The sequence below is a fragment of the Myotis nattereri genome (genome assembly GCF_964212035.1).
Source record: "Myotis nattereri genome assembly, chromosome: X".
Lineage (NCBI taxonomy): Eukaryota > Metazoa > Chordata > Mammalia > Chiroptera > Vespertilionidae > Myotis > Myotis nattereri.
Window position 1 is genome coordinate 15,296,870 of NC_138078.1, and position 18,273 is coordinate 15,315,142.

General features: G+C 46.7%; 3 pseudogenes across 3 annotated transcripts; all 3 read left to right on the top strand.

The window, feature by feature from the left end:
• Positions 1 to 6,835: 6,835 nt before the first annotated feature.
• Positions 6,836 to 7,853, top strand: LOC308511115 (lupus La protein homolog; annotated as a pseudogene). The gene has a single exon. The product of its transcript is annotated as a lupus La protein homolog (transcript).
• A 93-nt stretch (positions 7,854 to 7,946) lies between these two features.
• LOC308511129 (stAR-related lipid transfer protein 7, mitochondrial-like) lies at positions 7,947 to 8,728 on the top strand (annotated as a pseudogene). Its single transcript has one exon. The product of its transcript is annotated as an stAR-related lipid transfer protein 7, mitochondrial-like (transcript).
• A 7,203-nt stretch (positions 8,729 to 15,931) lies between these two features.
• LOC308511125 (protein CEBPZOS-like) lies at positions 15,932 to 16,128 on the top strand (annotated as a pseudogene). Its single transcript has one exon. The product of its transcript is annotated as a protein CEBPZOS-like (transcript).
• The last annotated feature ends 2,145 nt before the right edge of the window (positions 16,129 to 18,273 follow it).

An 18,273-nucleotide genomic window follows, 5' to 3' on the forward strand; every position in this document is an offset into this window, starting at 1 on the left:
CTTAAAACTATTAAGCCTAAAAAACACTTTTTTAATTATAAAAATAAAAACTATTAGGCTTAGCCCTAGCCCATTTGGCTTAGTAGATAAGAGTGTCAGCTGCGGCCCGAAGGGTCCCGGGTTCAATTCCGGCCAAGGGCACATGCCTGGGTTGCAGGCTCGATCCCCAGTATGGGGCTTGCAGCAGGCAGCCTATCAATGATTTTCTCTCATCACTGATGTTTCTATCTCCCTCTCCCTTCCTCTCCGAAATCAATAAAGAATACATACATTTAAAAATAAATAATGACCCCGTTAAAAAAAAAAAACTATTAAGCTTATGTGAAAGAAGACAGACACAAAAGGACAAATATTGTATGATTCTCCTTATAGGAGGCACTTAGAGTAGTAAAATTCAGAGACAAAAAGTACAATGGTGGTTTCCACGGGCTGGGAGGAGGGGCGACTGGGGAGTTATTGTGTAGAGCAGTGGTTCTATTTGCGGCGACCTTCCTAATGCTGAGACCCTTTGATAGTTCCTCATGCTGTGGTGACCCCCAATTTCATTGTTACAAATTGAATATCATTAAAGCATAGTGATTAATCACAAAAACAATATGTAATTATGTATGTGTTTTCCAATGGTCTTAGGCGACCCCTGTGAAAGGGTCATTTGACCCTCAAAGGGGTCGCGACCCACAGGTTAAGAACCACTGGTTTAGAGGCTCTAGTTTCAGTTTGGGAAGATGAAAATTCTGGGGGAAGATGATGCTGATGAGTGCACAATAATGTGAATGTACTTAATGCCACTTGACTATACACTTAAAAATGGCTAAAATAGCCCAAACCGGTTTGGCTCAGTGGATAGAGCATGGGCCTGCGGACTGAAAGGTCCCAGGTTCGATTCAGGTCAAGGGCATGTACCTGGGTTGCGGGCACATCTCCAGTGGGGGATGTGCGGGAGGCAGCTAATCGATGTTTCTCTCTCATCGATGTTTCTGACTCTCTATCTCTCTCCCTTCCTCTCTGTAAAAAATCAGTAAAATATATTTTTAAAAAAATGGCTACAATAGTATTATGTATATTTATCACAATAAAAAGAATGAAGTCCCAATATATACTACAACATAAATGAACTTTGCAAACAATTATAGTTAAGTGAAAGAAGCCAGACACAATAGGACACATATTGTCTGATTTCATTTATATGAAATGTCTACAACAGGCAAATCCTATATAATATATAGGGAATATGCAAATTGACCATCACTCTGCCACAAAGATGAAGGCGCCCACAGCAGAGTCCGAGTTCCCGTAATGAGCCTTAATGAGCAATCAGCAGGGACCTGAGGCTTCGCCCCTCCTCTCCCTCCCCCCTCCACCATGGGGCTTGATAGGGGACCTCAGGCCACTGCCCCCGCCCTGGTACCAGGCCAGGGGACCTCAGGCTGTGCCCCCCACCCAGCAGGGCTTCACAGGTGACCTCAGGCCACACCTCCCCACCCAAGCGGGGCTTGACACGGGGACCTCAGGCCACACACCCCCACCCAGCGGGGCTTGACGGGGGACCTCAGGACGTGACCCCAGCCCCTGCACCAGGCCAGGGGACCAAAGGCTTGGCACCCCGCCTGGCAGTGCTTGGCGTGGGACCTGAAGGTGCGCCCCCAACCTGGTAGAGCTTGATGGGGGACCGCAGGCCACAACCCCCACCCGGCGGGGCTTGGTGGGGACCTCAGGCCACACCCCAGGCCCCAAAACCAGGCCAGGGGACCTCAGGCCTCGCCCCTCTGCCCAGCAGGGCTTGAAGGGGGACCTTAGGCTGTGCCCCTCTGCTGGAGCACGGCAGGGGAAACTGAGGCTTCATCCCCTGCCCAGTGGGGCTGGATGGGGAATCTCAACCACACCCCCGACCCAGCGGGGCTTGATGGGGGATCTCAAGGCACACCCTCCATCTCAGACCAGGGAACCTCAGGCTACACCCCCCACCCAGCGCCCGGCCAGGGGACCTGAGGCTGCGACCCTGCCTGGCCAGGCTTAACAAGGGTAGGACTGGTCAGGGATCTGAATCTAGCATCCCTGGGACTCAGCCCCAAACCCCCAGTGCCCCACTCCCCTTGCATGTGGAACGGGAGGCCAGGGAAGGAGAATGGGAGCAGCGAGAGCTCCCTGATCAGAGGACTGCTATCTACTCGCCCCTGGAAACTGAAGACGTGCCAGACAATGCTATGTGTAAGGACACGCTCTCCCCTTCCTGGCAAAGGGAGGTGGCTTCATATTTTTCTTCCTTTACCCACAGAAAACAGGGGTCAGGGAACAGAAAGCACAACTTACAATGGACAGGACTGGGGTGAGGGATGAGTTGGGAAAGGGCAGGTTCCTATCTGCCTCAAAGGGCTGTCACAGGACCAAAGATATAGTATGTGAAAGTAACTGAAACCGGGACAGGCTGTTGGGAACTTGATTAGGTGTTATTTACAAAACCAAGTACTTACAATAGCAAATCCCATGTGCCAGGAGCCTTGGGAATCAGATGAGTTTGACATCGACTTCGACCCCAGGTAGCTGACAATCTAATAGAGAAAAGTCAAACAGTTAGGATCGCTTCTGTGGGATTCAGAAAGATGACAGGGGCTCAGGAAGATAGGAGGGGTCCTGGGGACAACAAAACTGCCCATGGTCCCCATCTTTTCGGTGGGTGCTGGGTGTCACCTCTCCCGCCCTGCCCTCATCCTCCCCTGCCATTCTAGCAAATGGGTGGGTAATGGGGTAATTGTCGGAAGATGGAACAACACTGTGCTGGGAGAGAAGGTAAGTTCTGGGAACGTACCAAGTGCTGATTTTAAAAAATAAGACGTACCTTAAGGCAGACAGTGTTAAGTCACCAAGCTGTGGCTTCCCGGCTGGAAAAGTTCCTTTCCTGCTGGAAGAGAATAAATTGTCTTAAGATATCGCTTTTCAGGTTAGACTTTTCTCCAAGTTTTCCCAGGACTTAAAAGGGCTGCGGCCGGTGCGGGCAGTCAGGGCACTGTTCACCCAGCTCGGCGCCAGGAAAAGGAAAAGAAATGCTAAAGGTATAAAAGGCACACATGTCAGAGGCAGAGGGTTCACTTCACCTTTGGGGAGGAGGAAGGCTGGTGTGCTGCAGCGAGGCTCTTTAGGAGAGGGCGTGGGCAAGGATGAGAGGATGTAAAACAGGCTGAGTGCAAACCCCCTCATCTGTAGGGGCGGCAGGCCTGGCTCCTGTAATGGCCGCAGGCCAGTCTTCAAGGACGCTTGTTGGAAGAGATGGGCCTAGAAGGGCGAGCAGGGCCTAAGACAATGCTGAGAGCCGGCAGAAGAGAGGGCAGGAGAGCGGGAGACCCGGCACAGTCGAAGCCATGAACGGGGCTCCCACCAGTTAGACTTCCGGCTGGCCGCAGCCTAGGCATGCGCATTGCGGTCTGCCCCAGGGCGCATGCGCACGTTGCCGTGAGGGCGGGGCATAGAGCAGACAGGGCCAGGATGAGTGACAAGTGTGAACAGGGCAGGTTTCCTCTCCGCCTCGAAGGGTCCTCGCAGGTGTAAGGACATAATACATGAAAACAGCTTGACACTGAGACAGGCTGTGGGGAGTAGTAGGTGTTCCTTATAAAATCAAGTGCTTACAGTAGCAAATACCATGTACCAGGTGCCTTGGGCAGCAAAGTTGAAGTCGACATGGAGCTAGATCCCAGGAAGCTGACAGTCTAATAGACTCCTGCGGGATTCAGAAACATGACAAGAGCTCACAGGAGGATAAAAGGGATTCTGGCCCCTGTAATGTGATGGGATAACTCTCATAAAATGGAACAATAATGTGCTGGGACAAAGTCTGGTCCTCTGGGAACTTTTCAAATCTTGATGGGAAAAAAGAGAGAAAAGGAACCTTGAGACAGGCTTAGGTCACCTAAGTGCCTGGCTGCCCTTGCTTGCTGGAGAATAAATGATTAGACCTTTCTTCTCCCCAGTTTCTCAGGACTTAAAATATCTGCAACTAGAGGGGGTAGTCATGGCACTGTCACACAGATCACTTCAAGGAAAAACCTGTTAGAAGTATTAAATGCAAGCGTTCAAAGGCACATAGGTCAGTTTCACTTTGTTAAGGAGGATGGTGTGCTTGCGGTGTTGAGCCTTTTTGGAAGGGGTGGGCTTGGAAACCGTGCAGACGGGAGCGCTTGAGGCGTCAGTCCGTCACTGGACAGGCCAGCCACTGGCCACTCCAGAAAAACTGCTGAGTTGGGCTGAGCGCCAGGCTGGTCCGCCCCAAGGCGCAGGCGCAACAGTGGGCAGGGGCCAGCAGGCCACGTGGCAGGGCTTAGAGGTGGGGGTGCAGTGAGGGTGGGTGTCAGGGCAGCCTGGAATCTCTAGAGGAGGGAGGGGGGAGGGGGAGGGCCGTGAGGGAGGGCGGGGCAACTCTCGCAAGGCCAAGCCCAGTCTAGCAGGGGTGTCCAGCCAGGGACTGTAACTGCCTGGCGGCGGGAGTACCCGCACTGGACCAAAGAACGTATGTCTGTGCTCGCATGGTTATGGAGGCGCCGGTGCACAACATGAAGGGCTCCCCACAATGATAGACCTAGTTTGACTAGGTGCCTGAAGTTGCAGTGACACAGACAGCCGACAAATACCAAGACACTGTATGTGGCTTTTAAATATACAGAACAGGCTGCCTCAGAAAATCCCCAAGTCTAAATACCCAGGTTTGAAAGTGCAGGGACAGTATCATGCTGGAGCTATTCCAATATATAAATTCTCTCTAACAACAATCGGGAGGACTCAGGCCTAGAGAGAAATGAAAGCAGTCCCAGATGTGGAAGGTCTGCATTCTCCTTGACTACTATATGGATGAGAAAAGACCCTGGCTTTTCCCCACTTTACCCCATCAAAACCTTCCTGGTTTCTTACCCATCTCCTCTTTCCTCTTCTTTTCTCCACTTCACTCCACAAATTCCCTTTCTCTGTTTTTTACCACTTCTATTTTCACTCATTCTGTCTAGTTATATTTATGAAGTATGCAGTGTTTGTCTGACGTGGGTCAAGACCCCAAACCTACAAGGAAGGCGGCTGTGCTACCTGGACAAAAAGGAGCCACATGCTAACCTGACTAGCTCAGGGAAGGCCTGCATGGCAGCCTTGCAAACTCAGAGGCCTAAAGCAATCACAAAAATAGGTCTGAAATTAAAATATTTTTAACTAAGAGCAGCTTATGGTCAGTAGTCATGTCCTAAGCCAGTATTTTCCCTGACAAAGGTCAATCTTTACCTCAACTGAGTCTGTCTATTGTCTCTTTACATCTATGATAACATATCATTGGAATATCAAAAGTAATTTTCCTTTGTCCAGACTCCTCAAAGCATAGGCACCACTCTACAGAAACCACAAATCCCCTCAATGTTATTGAGTTAACTGTTGACTGCTAACCATCCTATACCAACCTATGTAAAAGAAGTATGTCTATCACTTTACTTCTTATCCCAGAGGTTTCCCCGCTTTGCTTTCTCCTGCCTCCCTAACCTATCACCAATAGATTTCATGGAACCCACAAACGTCTCCTCTTTTGATTGCAAGGTATAATAAAATAAGGTACAAAACACCCAGGCTCCGGAGTATTATCTCAATTCACTGAGATTTTGCTCCCCGGCAACTGTCGACAGTTTTGGCTTAGATAAACTCACAAAAATTCTTCACAGGTTTGAATGTCTTATGTTAACAGGTGTTTAATACCAAGAGCTGTACCAAGGCTACATATTTATCATCTCATTTCATCTCACACATAGTGAGGGTCATGAAATATCTCCCACCTACACTAGAAGAAAGTCAGGCTCGGAGAGAAAATAAGATTAAATACCTCTCCTGTTGACACAGGCCCAATAAACAGTAGGTGTCAACTGCAAGTAGGAGAAAATTTTTCAATAATCAGGAGTTGGGGTTATTAACTCTAGATTGGGTTGCTAATTTCTTGGAAGTGATCACAGGATAGGTTCTTTAAGAGCAACCATGTCACTATGGAACTTCCTGAGATTGCTTCCCATACATAGAAAGAACAGATACCGAAGCCAATTTTCATACATAGAAAAAAAGAACTTTCTCTTCATGCCTATGAAGGCAAGCTCAACAATCACACAATTGCAGACAGAGTGAACAAATTCCCATCGAATACACTGCAGAGGAATTCAAAGTTAGGTCATCGTAGCAAGAACTGCAGGAGACCTTCCACTTTGGACTTCCTGCTAGCCCAAGACAGTAGACTGTGACACACGGTGACTTCTCAGCTAGGAACAAGGCTGGTGTTCTAGCATCTTTAACTAAACATAGAAAATATGAAGGAGGGAACTGCATGAACTGGGCTAGGTTCACAGCCCTTCCTGCTGCCAGGCACTGGCCCCGGAGGTGGCACCCTTAGTCCTCCGCCCAGAAACAGAGCCACTGAAACTACGGCTCCGGAGTGGCTGTGGCAGAAAAGATGAAAAACAAAACTGCTACCATTGTCTTCTTTTCACAAGGTTAGTTCAAAAACAAGTTGAAAAGAGAAGCATTTGAGAGGTTTGCTGAGAAACTGACTCTAATACTGCAATAAAAACGTAACAAAGGGTCCTGTGTCAAAATGGGCTGCATCTGGCAGACGCACTGGGTCCCCTGGGAGGAATGCTGGAGCCTGGGGTTCCGCACATGCACGTGGCCCGGACCCAAGTGGGCCAATGGTTGCACTGGGATGGGTCCCTGGTTGGGTCATGGACAGAAGCTGCCCACATCCTCACTGTGCGCATTTTTAAAGTTTCCTACCTTCACTGCCTTCCAATGGAGCCGAAGGCAGAGGTTTGGAGCCACCTGTTTAGCCACAATGGCCGAAAATGGTGATGAAAAATGGCTGCTCTGGAGGACAAAATCTGTCATAAAATTGAGTATTATTTTGTGACTTCAATTTGCCACAGGACAAATTGTTAAAGGAATAAATCAAACTGGATGAAGGCTGGTGACCTTTGGAAGTAATGATCAAATTCAATCGGTTAAACCATCTAACAGACTTCACTGTAATAGTAGAAACATTGAACAAATCAAAGGCAGAACTCATGGAAATAAGTGACGATAAAACTAAACTCCAAAGATTTCCAGACAAGCCCCTTCCTGAAGTTACTGATGAGTATAAACGTGATGTAAAACAGATCTATTTAAGAAAAAAGAAAAACAGATCTGTTTAAAGGCTTCCCTACTGATACAACACTTAATGACATAAAAGAATAGTTACAAGTAAAAGGTCAAGCACTAAATATTCAGATGAGAAGATCATGGCACACAACATTTAAGGGATCAATACCTGCTGTGCTTGACAGCATTGAATCTGCTTAAAAAAAAACTTATGGAGACACCTAAACAAAAGTACAAAGACATAGATCTGCTAATACTTTTCAAGAAAGATTACTTTGCAAGAAATGATAAAGCAAACAAAATAAAATGGAAGCGAAATTATGAGCTAAGCAAGAGCAAGAAGAAAAACAAAAGTTAATAGAAAAATGCTGAAATGAAATATCTGGAAGAAAAGACTTTTTCCGTGCTGAAACTTTCAGGGAACCTAGATGATCACACCTGCAGAGGAGATTTGCACATCCTTTTCTCAAATCATGGTGAATTAAAATGGAAAGACTTAGAAAAAAAAAGGGAAGATTGTCAGAGGAGCAAGAGGGAATAATCCCATTTAGAGAAAAAGCCAAGGAAGCACTAGATAAAGCCAAAGATCCAAATAATGGTAACCTACAATTAAGGAACAAAGTGACAGGGAAGTGCTAGACAAATATGTGGAAAAAGACACATTGAAGGAAGTCATAGAAGGTGCAACTCTATGGTCGCCTCTACTCAGATAGTGCCTGCTACATCCTCCTTGGCCGCCTGTACATGCCTGGGCAATGATTGTGGACATTGCAGGCATCTTCATGTGAGACAAAGAGCAGATCCAGGAGGAGGAGCTGCAGAGATCCACTGATGAGATGAAACTGTTGGAGGAAATGTTTCAGAGCCCGGAGGTTGAGCGCCACCCTGGAGAACCAAAGTCCCAAACAGAAGGGAATAAAGATTCAGGGGGCAAAGAGGAACCACGGGAAATGGTGATGGATAAGAAAAGCTTGAAGCTGTGGCGGTGCCCTATTACAGGCACCCATCTTTCTCAGTACAGAGTTTTCAGAACCTACACAGATGTGACACCCCAGCAGTTCTTCAATGTTCAGCTGGTTAGAGTACAGAAAAAAAGTGGGATGCCCTGGTAATCAGGTGGGAAGTGATTGAGAGGGACGTCTTCGGTGGTTTTTTGGGTTCTTCACATTTTCCTTACTCACTGTACTCATGGGATTATGTTTATGTTTAGTGGTACAGCGTGGATCAGGAAAACATTGTGCTGGTGTTGGTGTCACGTGCTGTGGAGCACCCTACTGTGCTGGAGTCTCTGGAATTTTTAAGAGTTAGATCATGTGAATCCCAAATGGCTATCCATCCCCACAACTCATTTGAATACTTGTGACAATCCCCAGACTGTGTTTCCTCACTACTGTTAGTTGGATGGTTCCCAGTGGCATGCCAGAGTTCCTGGAGAAGCGGCACATGGCCACTCTGAAAGTCAAGAACATGCAGATCAAAGTAAAGGGCTACATCACATGTGGAAATGGGTGAAGCCAAGGCCACCACGCCATCTTCCGAGTGGAAGAATGAGGGTAGTTTTGGCCCTGCCCGGATCAAGTATGCTTGAAGGACTTTGGGATAGGAAGGGACAGGCTGCTTCTAGCCCTGTATCGGTCCCTATCACTCTGCTACAGAACAGGGACAGGTACTACAAAACATCTCTGTAACTACCAGTGCAAGATAATTCAATAACTGGTGTCTGACTTCATTCACAGCCTTCTTTGTTCTTTATCAAAACAGAGATTAAGGAGGCATCCCTAGGGGCACTGTCATACTCTCAGGCCAAGCATTTTTCAATTCAGTATTCCAATGAGCTAATCGGGAACAAAGCACAGCTCAAGCCAGAAGGGAACTACTTGTTTTTGCTACCTCTGAAGAGTTTCCTCTACCAACATTCTAGTTTCCACCATCAGTTCTGCAGCATTTGGACTTCCTTGAGTCTGAAGGTCCAACTGGAAAGTGAAGGTGGCCAGTTGATGGTTCAATGAGGAGTCATTTGGGAGTGCTCTTGGAATTGTGATTGTCCTATGTTGAATGGATGTAAACTGTTGCTTGACAGTGTAAATGCCTAGAGCAGTGATTCTCAACCTCCTGGCCCTTTAAATACAGTTCCTCATGTTGTGACCCAACCATAAAGTTATTTTCGTTGCTACTTCATAACTGTCATGTTGCTACTGTTAGGAATCGTCATGTAAATATCTGATATGCAGGATGGTCTTAGGCGACCCCTGTGAAAGGATCGTCCCACCACCAAAGGGGTCGCGACCCACAGGTTGAGAACCGCTGGCCTAGAGGGACATAAAGTTTGTACCAGGAAATTTCTCTCTTCCCCTCCCAAATACCACCCATTGACTACCCAAAGCCGTTTCCTTTAGACTGGCCAGTTCTTCTACATTCATGCACTATGTTACCCTGGCTTAACGCCTCGTTCCTTGGCCCATTTACCAAGAACACGGGGAAACCAATCCTCTCAGACAATAGCTTTATGTACTATTACTGTCTTGATAGGATCAGTGGAGAAATGCTCAAAACATCCTACATTAAATAATTTATCTATATGTGTGTGTGTGTGTGTGTGTGTGTGTAAAATTCATTTCAGAGAAAAAGGGAAAGGGAGAAAGACAGAAACGTGATGAGAAAGAATCGCTGATGAGCTGCCTCCTGCACTCTCTCAACTAGGGACTGAGCCCGCAACCCCAGCATGTGCCGTGACCTCCTGGCTCATAGGTTGACACCCAACCACCGAGCCACACTGGCCAGGCTTATATTTTTTTATGTTAAAAGTTTATTTAGTTCAGTGTTGCACTTACTGAATTTGAAATATATTTTTAAATCTTTCTGTCAAAAAGTAGGGATTTGGGAGTAGAACAGAATTTCAGTAGTCCCACTGTCCAGAAAACAACATCTTATTTTGACATTATTTTTCATACTTCACATTTGACTGAATGCCGAGGACCTGTCCATCTCAGAAGGCTAAATAAAGGTGGAAGAGAAGGGTTGGGCCACTCCCTGGAGCTTTCAGAGCTGTAGACAAGCTGTGTGAACCAACAGATAAAATCTTGCCCCAAACACTAACGCAATGAGCTTATGTGGCTCTCTTGTTCCTCTGAAAGTTTTGCCTCCTCTCTTCAGAGCTCAAATAAAAGCAAACTATGCTGTTTGAATGAAGTCACAGTCAAATGGTATCAGCTTGGCCTCACTGATTCTGCTTATGGTCATGCTGCCATCTGGTGGGAGAACAGGGATCAAGTTTTAAGTCCTCCTCCCTCCACCCACCCACCCTTTTTAAAAATAATTTAAATGATCACATTTTCCCCTTTTTTCCTACTGGGATCTAAACCTGAGACTAACTCAAGCCCATGAAACTCTTTGCTGCCTGTGAAGTTTTGTGCCAAAGAAATAACTGCCTAGTCCTTTCTGGCTTCCTTCTCTGAGTCTGGCAGAGCAGAGATACAGTGAGCAGCCCCAGCTTCTCTCACTGATCAGTTCTCTTTTCTCATCTCTAGGACCTGAAAGCCAAGGAGAGGCCTGGGTTATGTCTTCACTTAGGGCCTGTGATTGCTGGGCATGGATAGGTGTGGACAATAGTGCGTGTGTGAGTGCAGAAGTGTTAAGGAGGTGGGTGTTGCTCATGTTCTGATTTGCGGGGATTTGACTGCTGTGGGGTAGGTCTGTACAGTTACTTATGTCGTCATAATGATTTTACTTCTGATATTTTTTTTTTCTTCAACGCATGTCAGGGTCTCTGAGACTCTAGACACACGATTCTATTCTATTACAAACTCCCAAACGTGCCCAAATTACCTTCGGGCTTTCCCCCAGTTCCCATCCCTGAGCTTCTTCTGAGGTGTGCTAAAGACACCCTCCTAATCCTCCTGGGGCAGTGGTTCGACCTTCCTAAAGCCACGAACCTTTAGTACAGTTCCTCATGTTGTGGTGACCCCCAACCACAAAATTATTTTTGTTGCTACTTCATAACTGTAATTTTGCTACTGTTATGAATTATAATGTAAATATCTGATATGCAGGATGTAATTTTCATTGTTACAAATTGAACATAATTAAAGCATAGTGATTAATCACAAAAACAATATGTAATTATATGTGTGTTTTCCAATGGCCTTAGGCGACCCCTGTGAAAGGGTCGTTGGACCCCCAAAGGGGTCGCGACCCACAGGTTGAGAACTGCTGCCCTAGGGCTTGGTCCCTACACCTTCCTTCGAGGACAAGTCTTCACCAAGCACCCTCACCCCCTTGCAGAAAGGGTGCAGCCCCCCAGCCATGATCTGAGAACCAAGCAGCCTTTGCCCGACCCCCAGCCGTGATCAGAGAAGCCTTGAGGGGCACGAAAGAAGCGGCACTAAGCCCTAAGTAGATCGCGAGCACCGTTCAAACTGCGTGGGTAAAACCCCCTGAGACCAGGTCCTGGCCACCACGTAGATTGAGAGCACCTTTCCAACTGCATGAGTAAAACCCCGAGACCGGGTCCTGGCTGCCACATAGATCGGGAGCACCTTTCAAACTGCAAACCCCATGAGACAGGGTCCTGACTGCCACGTAGATCGCGAGCACCTTTCAAGCTGCGTGGGTAAAACCCGTGAGACTGGGTCCTGGCCCCTATGTGCTGCCACGTAGATCTCAGAAGCCAGCAGCCGCCTCTTCCCTGCTCCCTGCTCCCCGCCCCGCTCCCCCGCCCCCAGAGATCGGAGAAGAACCTGTATTTTTAATAATTTCTTGACATGGTAAAAGAATTTTACATTGCGATCCAAGGTTGGTGGGGTGAGGTGAAGGAGCAGCAAAACAATCCAACAAACAAAAAGGGAAACAGATATGCATGGTGGAAGGGATTTGAAGGGTGGGTAGGGCCACTGCCCAACTAAAATGCAATTGGTTTGTTACTGAGTACTATTCATGGGAAGACAGCATCCTGACTCCTTCTCTATACAGCATATTGGGAGCAAATATGATGCATCCAGGTGGAAATAATGATTAAGGGTTGGAAGACAGACAGGGAAAGGAGAAGTCAGAAATAGACACTGAGTGAGTTACTGGCTGGCTGGCTGCAAATACTGAGTGTCCAATAGTGATAGAATAAAAAAGTGGGGGATATCTCTGGAAGATTCAAGAGATAGGGGGCAACTCTTCTATGGTTTTGACTTGCCCAGCAGATTTCCACATACACACGTGTACACGCCTATGTTTGCATGCACACACATATACACATAACTGACTGCCCTCCCTGGAAGCACAGAAGAAGAAGAAGCCACCAGAAGAAGAAGCGGCCGACCCTTGGTCCAGGCACCAGCGCCTGCGGCTGGCTGCAGCCCAGGAGACGGACAAGCCACCCACCCGAGGTCCCAGGCTGCAGCCACCCGGAGAAGCTGCCAGTCCTATGGCCCAGGGCGCCAGCACCTGTGGCCAGGGAAATAGGTTCCCTCTTCTCCTACTGCAGTCATTACTTCAATATTCCCCTTCTGAATTTCTCTCCTGTGCTGCAAACCAACTCCACGTTTCATCGGAAGGATACGGAACAGAGAGAGCAGTGTTAAAAGCTTACATTTTTAAGCCTGTAAGGTTGGTACTTAAACATATAAATGGAAAACTAGAGTCCTTAAGGTAACAAAGGCTACAAAGGACTGGGACAGTGCATGACCTATTATATCCACCAATCCATATGGGGACTGAAAACTTTGCAATGATGACAATTACTGAAGATATGAATCAACCAAAATAGTTGACAGGGACAATTCTTCTATCTTTGAAAATATCTACAAAAAATCTGTTTAAATAGATTTTCATCTGCATAATATATAACACATTCTGACAAGACCACCACCACCACCAAATGTGGTCAGTGTTGTGCCAATAAATGTTTAGTAACTGAGGGAAACCCCCCTCTCCCCTGCCCCCCCGCCTCCAGTGCACAAATTTTTGTGCACCGGGCTACTAGTATAGAAATAATAGCTGATGCTGGAACTGCTCCTGCCAGTGAAAATGGAAGGGGCTGACATGAGAGAGAATTGCAATTCCTCCAGCAGCACAAGAAAAGGAATGTGTTTTCCAAAGGTTGCATGTAGACCCTGAAAAGGGGACAATAGTGGGTATTTTCTCCACCCTCACAAAGGAGAGACAAGGATTACTTCTCCCCATGCCTCAAGCAAATGACAAACACCTTCAGAAAGCTTGACATATGTCCCCTGGAGTTAGAGACAGTGGAACCAGTATGTGATTCAATGAAGCTGAGCCTGGGGCAGGAACTGACTGGATCTGACTGTAGAAGAGAGGACTGATTTGGAGCAAACAGTACTTCTAACACCTGCTGCAAGAAAGACTGTGTTTTCCATGACTGACATATGGAGTCTGAGAAAGTCAATGGACAAAGACTGTCTTAAAAGGAAAGCATCTGGACAACCAAGATGGTGGCATAAGGTATATACCTGTACCTCCCGCCCCTCACAACCTCGTTAAAACTACAACTAAAAGACAAAACGGCTATCATCCAGAACCACGGGGAAGCTGGCTGAGTGGAAGTTCTACAACTAGAAGGAAAGAAAAAAGCGCACTGAGGCTGGGTAGGAGGTGCGGAGGCCCGCGAACCAGGCTGCACCTGGGAGCGCGGTTTTTGTCAATCGGGAGATACAAGCTCCCGACTACACTGACCTCATTTCCAACGAGTCTCTAGGGACCCAGACACCTCCAGGGAGAAACTGGACTGTCTAGCTTCGGGCCGGAAAGTGGGGGTGGCTTTCTTGCAGAACTGCTCGCAGGGATCATTGTTACTGTGGGGGCACAGGATGCAGGGACATGGAGACGCCAAGACACGGAGACACCAAGATGCAGAGACAGCTGATGGACAGCCATTGCTGTTTGCTGCACCCTGGTGATTCTCTGAGACCCCACCCCAGCCAATTTACGACCCCACCTAAGCTGTGCGTAGCGGCGCAAATGAATCACCTGTCCTTTTGCAGCCTAACCTGACAAACTGCAGCTGGGTCAGAGAACTGCAAAATCTCCAAACCCCAAACAAAGAGGAAAAATCTGCAGATCTCGCGGTAGCTCCTGCTGGGTGGACTCACACGGTGGCTGAATTTGTACCTCCTTGGAGATCCAGGAGCCAGTATACCCAGTGGTCAGATACCACATTTCAACTCCTCACATCCATAAGTGACACACTCAAGAGGCAGACTCAGTGAGCACTAAAGCCTCACTGAAGCAAGTCCTGCCCAATAAGGGTGTCTCCAGCACAGCAGTTCTTCCACTACAGACACAGAGTGTGCTTGCAGTCAATTGGCCTGGAGATCATTTCCTCCCAGGGATACCAACAGCAATCAAGGCTTAACTACAACAAAACTGTACACCCAGCCCACAAAGGCGTGCACCAAGAGTGTCTACCTCAGGTGATTGGGGAGGCTGAGCCACTGGGCCCAATAGGACACCTACCACACAAAGCCACTCTATCAACACAGGGAAGCAGCCAAAATGCAGAGACAGAGAAACATGTCACAAATGAAAGAAATGGAGGAAAGCAAATTACTGGACTTAGAGTACAAAACCACAGTTATAAGGTTACACAAGAATCTTATACAAACCTCCGAGGAACTTAGTGAGACCTTCAAGGATCTTAATGAGAATGCCAAAAAAAAAATTAAAAAAAATGGAAAAGAACCAGTCAAAAATTAAGCATACACTGACTGAAATAAAGAATAATATACAGAGATCCAACAGAAGACTAGAGGATCCCAAGAATCAAGTCAAAGATTTGAAATACAAGGAAGCAAAAAACACCCATCCGGAAAAGCAAAAAGAAAAAACAATCCAAAAATATGAAGATAGTGTAAGGAGCCTCTGGTACAATTTCAAACGTACCAACATCTGAATTATGGGGGTGCCAGAAGAAGAGAGAGAGCAAGATATTTAAATCCTATCAGAAGAAATAATGACAGTAAAATTCCCATACCTGATGAAAGAAATAGACTTACAAGTCCAGGAAGTGAAAAGAACTCCCAAAAAGAGGAATCCAAAGAGGACCACACCAAGACACATCATAATTAAAATGCCAAGGGAAAAAGACATAGAGAGAATCTTAAAAGCAGCAAGAGAAAAACAGTTAGTTACCTTACAAGGGAGCACCCATACGACTGTCAGCTGATTTCTCAACAGAAACCATGCAGGCCAGAAGGGAGTGGCAAGAAATATTCAAAGTGATGAATAGCAAGAATCTACAACCAAGATTACTCTACCAAGCAAAGCTGTCATGTAGAGTTGAAGATCAGATAAAGAGCTTCACAGACAAGAAAAAGCTAAAGGAGTTCATCACCACCAAACCAGGATTATGTGAAATGCTAAAGGGTATTCTTTAAGAAGAGGAAGAAGAAAAAGGTAAAGATAAAAATTATGAACAACAAAGGGACAACAAATACATATCTATCAACAAGTGAATCTAAAAATTAAGTCAATAAAAAAATCTGATGAACAGAATAAACTGGTGAATATAATAGAAGCAGGGGCACAGAAAGGGAGTGGACTGACAATTGTCAGGGGGAAGGGGGTATGAAGGGTGCGGGAAGAAATTGGACAAAAATCTTACACCTATGGATAAGGACAGTGGCAGGGGTAAGGGCATGGGGTGGGATGGGAACCAGGTGGAGGGGAGCTATGGGGGGAAAAAAGAGGAACATCTGTAATAATCTGAACAATGAATATTTTTATATAAAAAAAGGAAAGTATCCAAGGCAAGGTTGATTTGGGCTACCCAGAGTGGGGAGTACGGATGGCCCAAACTTTGGAACCACTGGCAAAGAAGATCTTTAAAGGAGTTTTAGTAGCTGAATTGTGGGCATTTTTTTAGCATACACTTTGTTTAATAAGAAGAACGCAAGTCAGGTTTATTACAAATCCATCAAATATTCTAGAATGTATGGAGTCAGACAGCAAGATCAAGAAAAATGGCTGAACAACAAAAGTTAGGAATTTGGTCACTGGTACAGGTGTACCCTATTGCACAGTATCAGGCATGATTAAAATTCCAAAGTTGACATGGATAGATTTTGGAATATGTAAGGCAAAACGTAAATTCCAATTAAGCCAGAGGTTTTATTCTTTGGACTACCTGTGAAGAAATTATGGAAGGTATGTTTATTATGTTATGAATAAAGCTTTGCTTATACTTTAAAAAGGAACACCCAAGAGTAGCACCCACGGAGACAGAAAACCCCAACAGAAAAGAGAACAGCAAAAGCCTGGGTATTTAGGGGAGTTTAACATCCAGGCAGAAGCTGCACCCATGGAGCCCTCAGATGAAAGTAGACATGCTCTAGTACAGCCATGGGCAAACTACGGCCCACGGGCTGGATCCGGCCCGTTCGGCTGTTCTATCCGGCCCGCCGACCCGAAAGACCGGAGGGTTGTCTTGCTCTCCCCTCTGCTCCTTCACCAGCAGCAGTGTTAACATGTATTAGTTCATACAGACACTCCATCCATGCTTTTGTTCCGGCCCTCCGGTCCAGTTTAAGAACCCACTGTGGCCCTCAAGTCAAGAAGTTTGCCAACCCCTACTCTACTATGTGGCTCACATAGGAAGAGAAGCTAGGGATGAAGATGCCCTGAGGAGGAAAGGTCTGTGTTTCCAAAGTCAATATGTACTCGTACACGCTGAGGAAGCAATAATGGTGGGAATTTTCTCCACCCCCATGAGGAGAGGACAAGACAAGGATCACCTCCTTCTGACCTTCATCAAATGAAAACAAGCTTGAGAAAGCTTGACTCCTGTCTTCTTCAGTCAGCTGGACCCCAGAACCACTGCCTGACTCATGCAAATGAAATCGGGAATCGGGGGCTGAAAATGCCTGGCCAGACCACACAATAAGCTGTATTGAATAAATAGGACCTGCACTTCCACCACATGCAGAGAGGAACTGTGAGGGCCATAGTCCACATGAGAGCCCTGCAAAAGCAAGTGTACTCCGCTGTCTGAAAAGGAAAGGACACAGGCAGAGCACCGGGAGAAGCAATGACCCTGACACAAGTGTGGCTCAAGGAGACTAGGGGGTGAACGGAAGTTCGGTGGCCAGTTAGAAGAAAGGCACCCGATGAGACTGGAGCCAGCAGTCTGCGGTCTCTTTAGGAAGTTCAAAATGGACCCATAAGAGCATGGGCTCGGGTTTCCCTCTGTTCCCATTACACATTTAATGACCCTGCCAGGGTGTGTTCTTCTCCACGTGCACTGTTCTCCCTGGGAACCACATCTGGAGTGGTGGTCAAGTGGAGGAAGGAGATGGAAAGAGAAAAGGCATAAAGAAGTACTACATTCAACCCATACACAGACACACACATCACTAGCAAGACTACAAAATCCATGAAGGTGCCAGTTTCCAGTAGACAGCAATTTCCCAGTATTTAGAAGTGTAAGGTTTTGACTGTTACAGTACACTAGGCTACTAAATGCTTCAAAGTGACCACAAGATGACTGGGTATTTAAGAGGGAAAAGTTGGCTAAGAGACCTTCTGGAGATTTCCTGCCAGACCAGGGAAGAGTGAATCCCAAAGGCAGCTTTCATGCATAAGTAGAAAGAGACTATGGTTACTTTCTTTTATGCTCACCAAAAGACGCTCAATGAGCCCTAGCCTGTATCGCTCAGTGGATAGAGCACTGGCTCACAGGCTGAAGAATCCTGCGTTTGATGCTGATCAAGGGCACGTACTCAGTTGCAGGCTTGCTCCCCGGCCCCGGTCGGCGCACACACGGGAGGCAACCAATCGATGTGTCTCTCTCACAGATGTTTCTCTCTGTCTCTCCCCTGCTCCGTTGACTTTCTCTAAAATCAATGGGAAAATATCCTCACGTGACCATCAATAAACAAACAAGAAAACAAAACAAAAGGATACTCAATGAACGGTTGTTAAAGACCTACTCTGCAAGAAAGCCTATCTTCTGGAAAAGTTTCTGCTTTTCCTCCAACAAATGTAATGCAACAGTATCAAAAAAGTTACCCGGCCAATTTGGCGCAGGGGATGGAGCATCGGCCTGCGGACTGAAGGGTCCGGGGTTCGATTCTGGTCCAGGGCAGATGCCGGGGTTGTGGGCTTAATCCCCAATAGAGGGTGTGCAGAAGG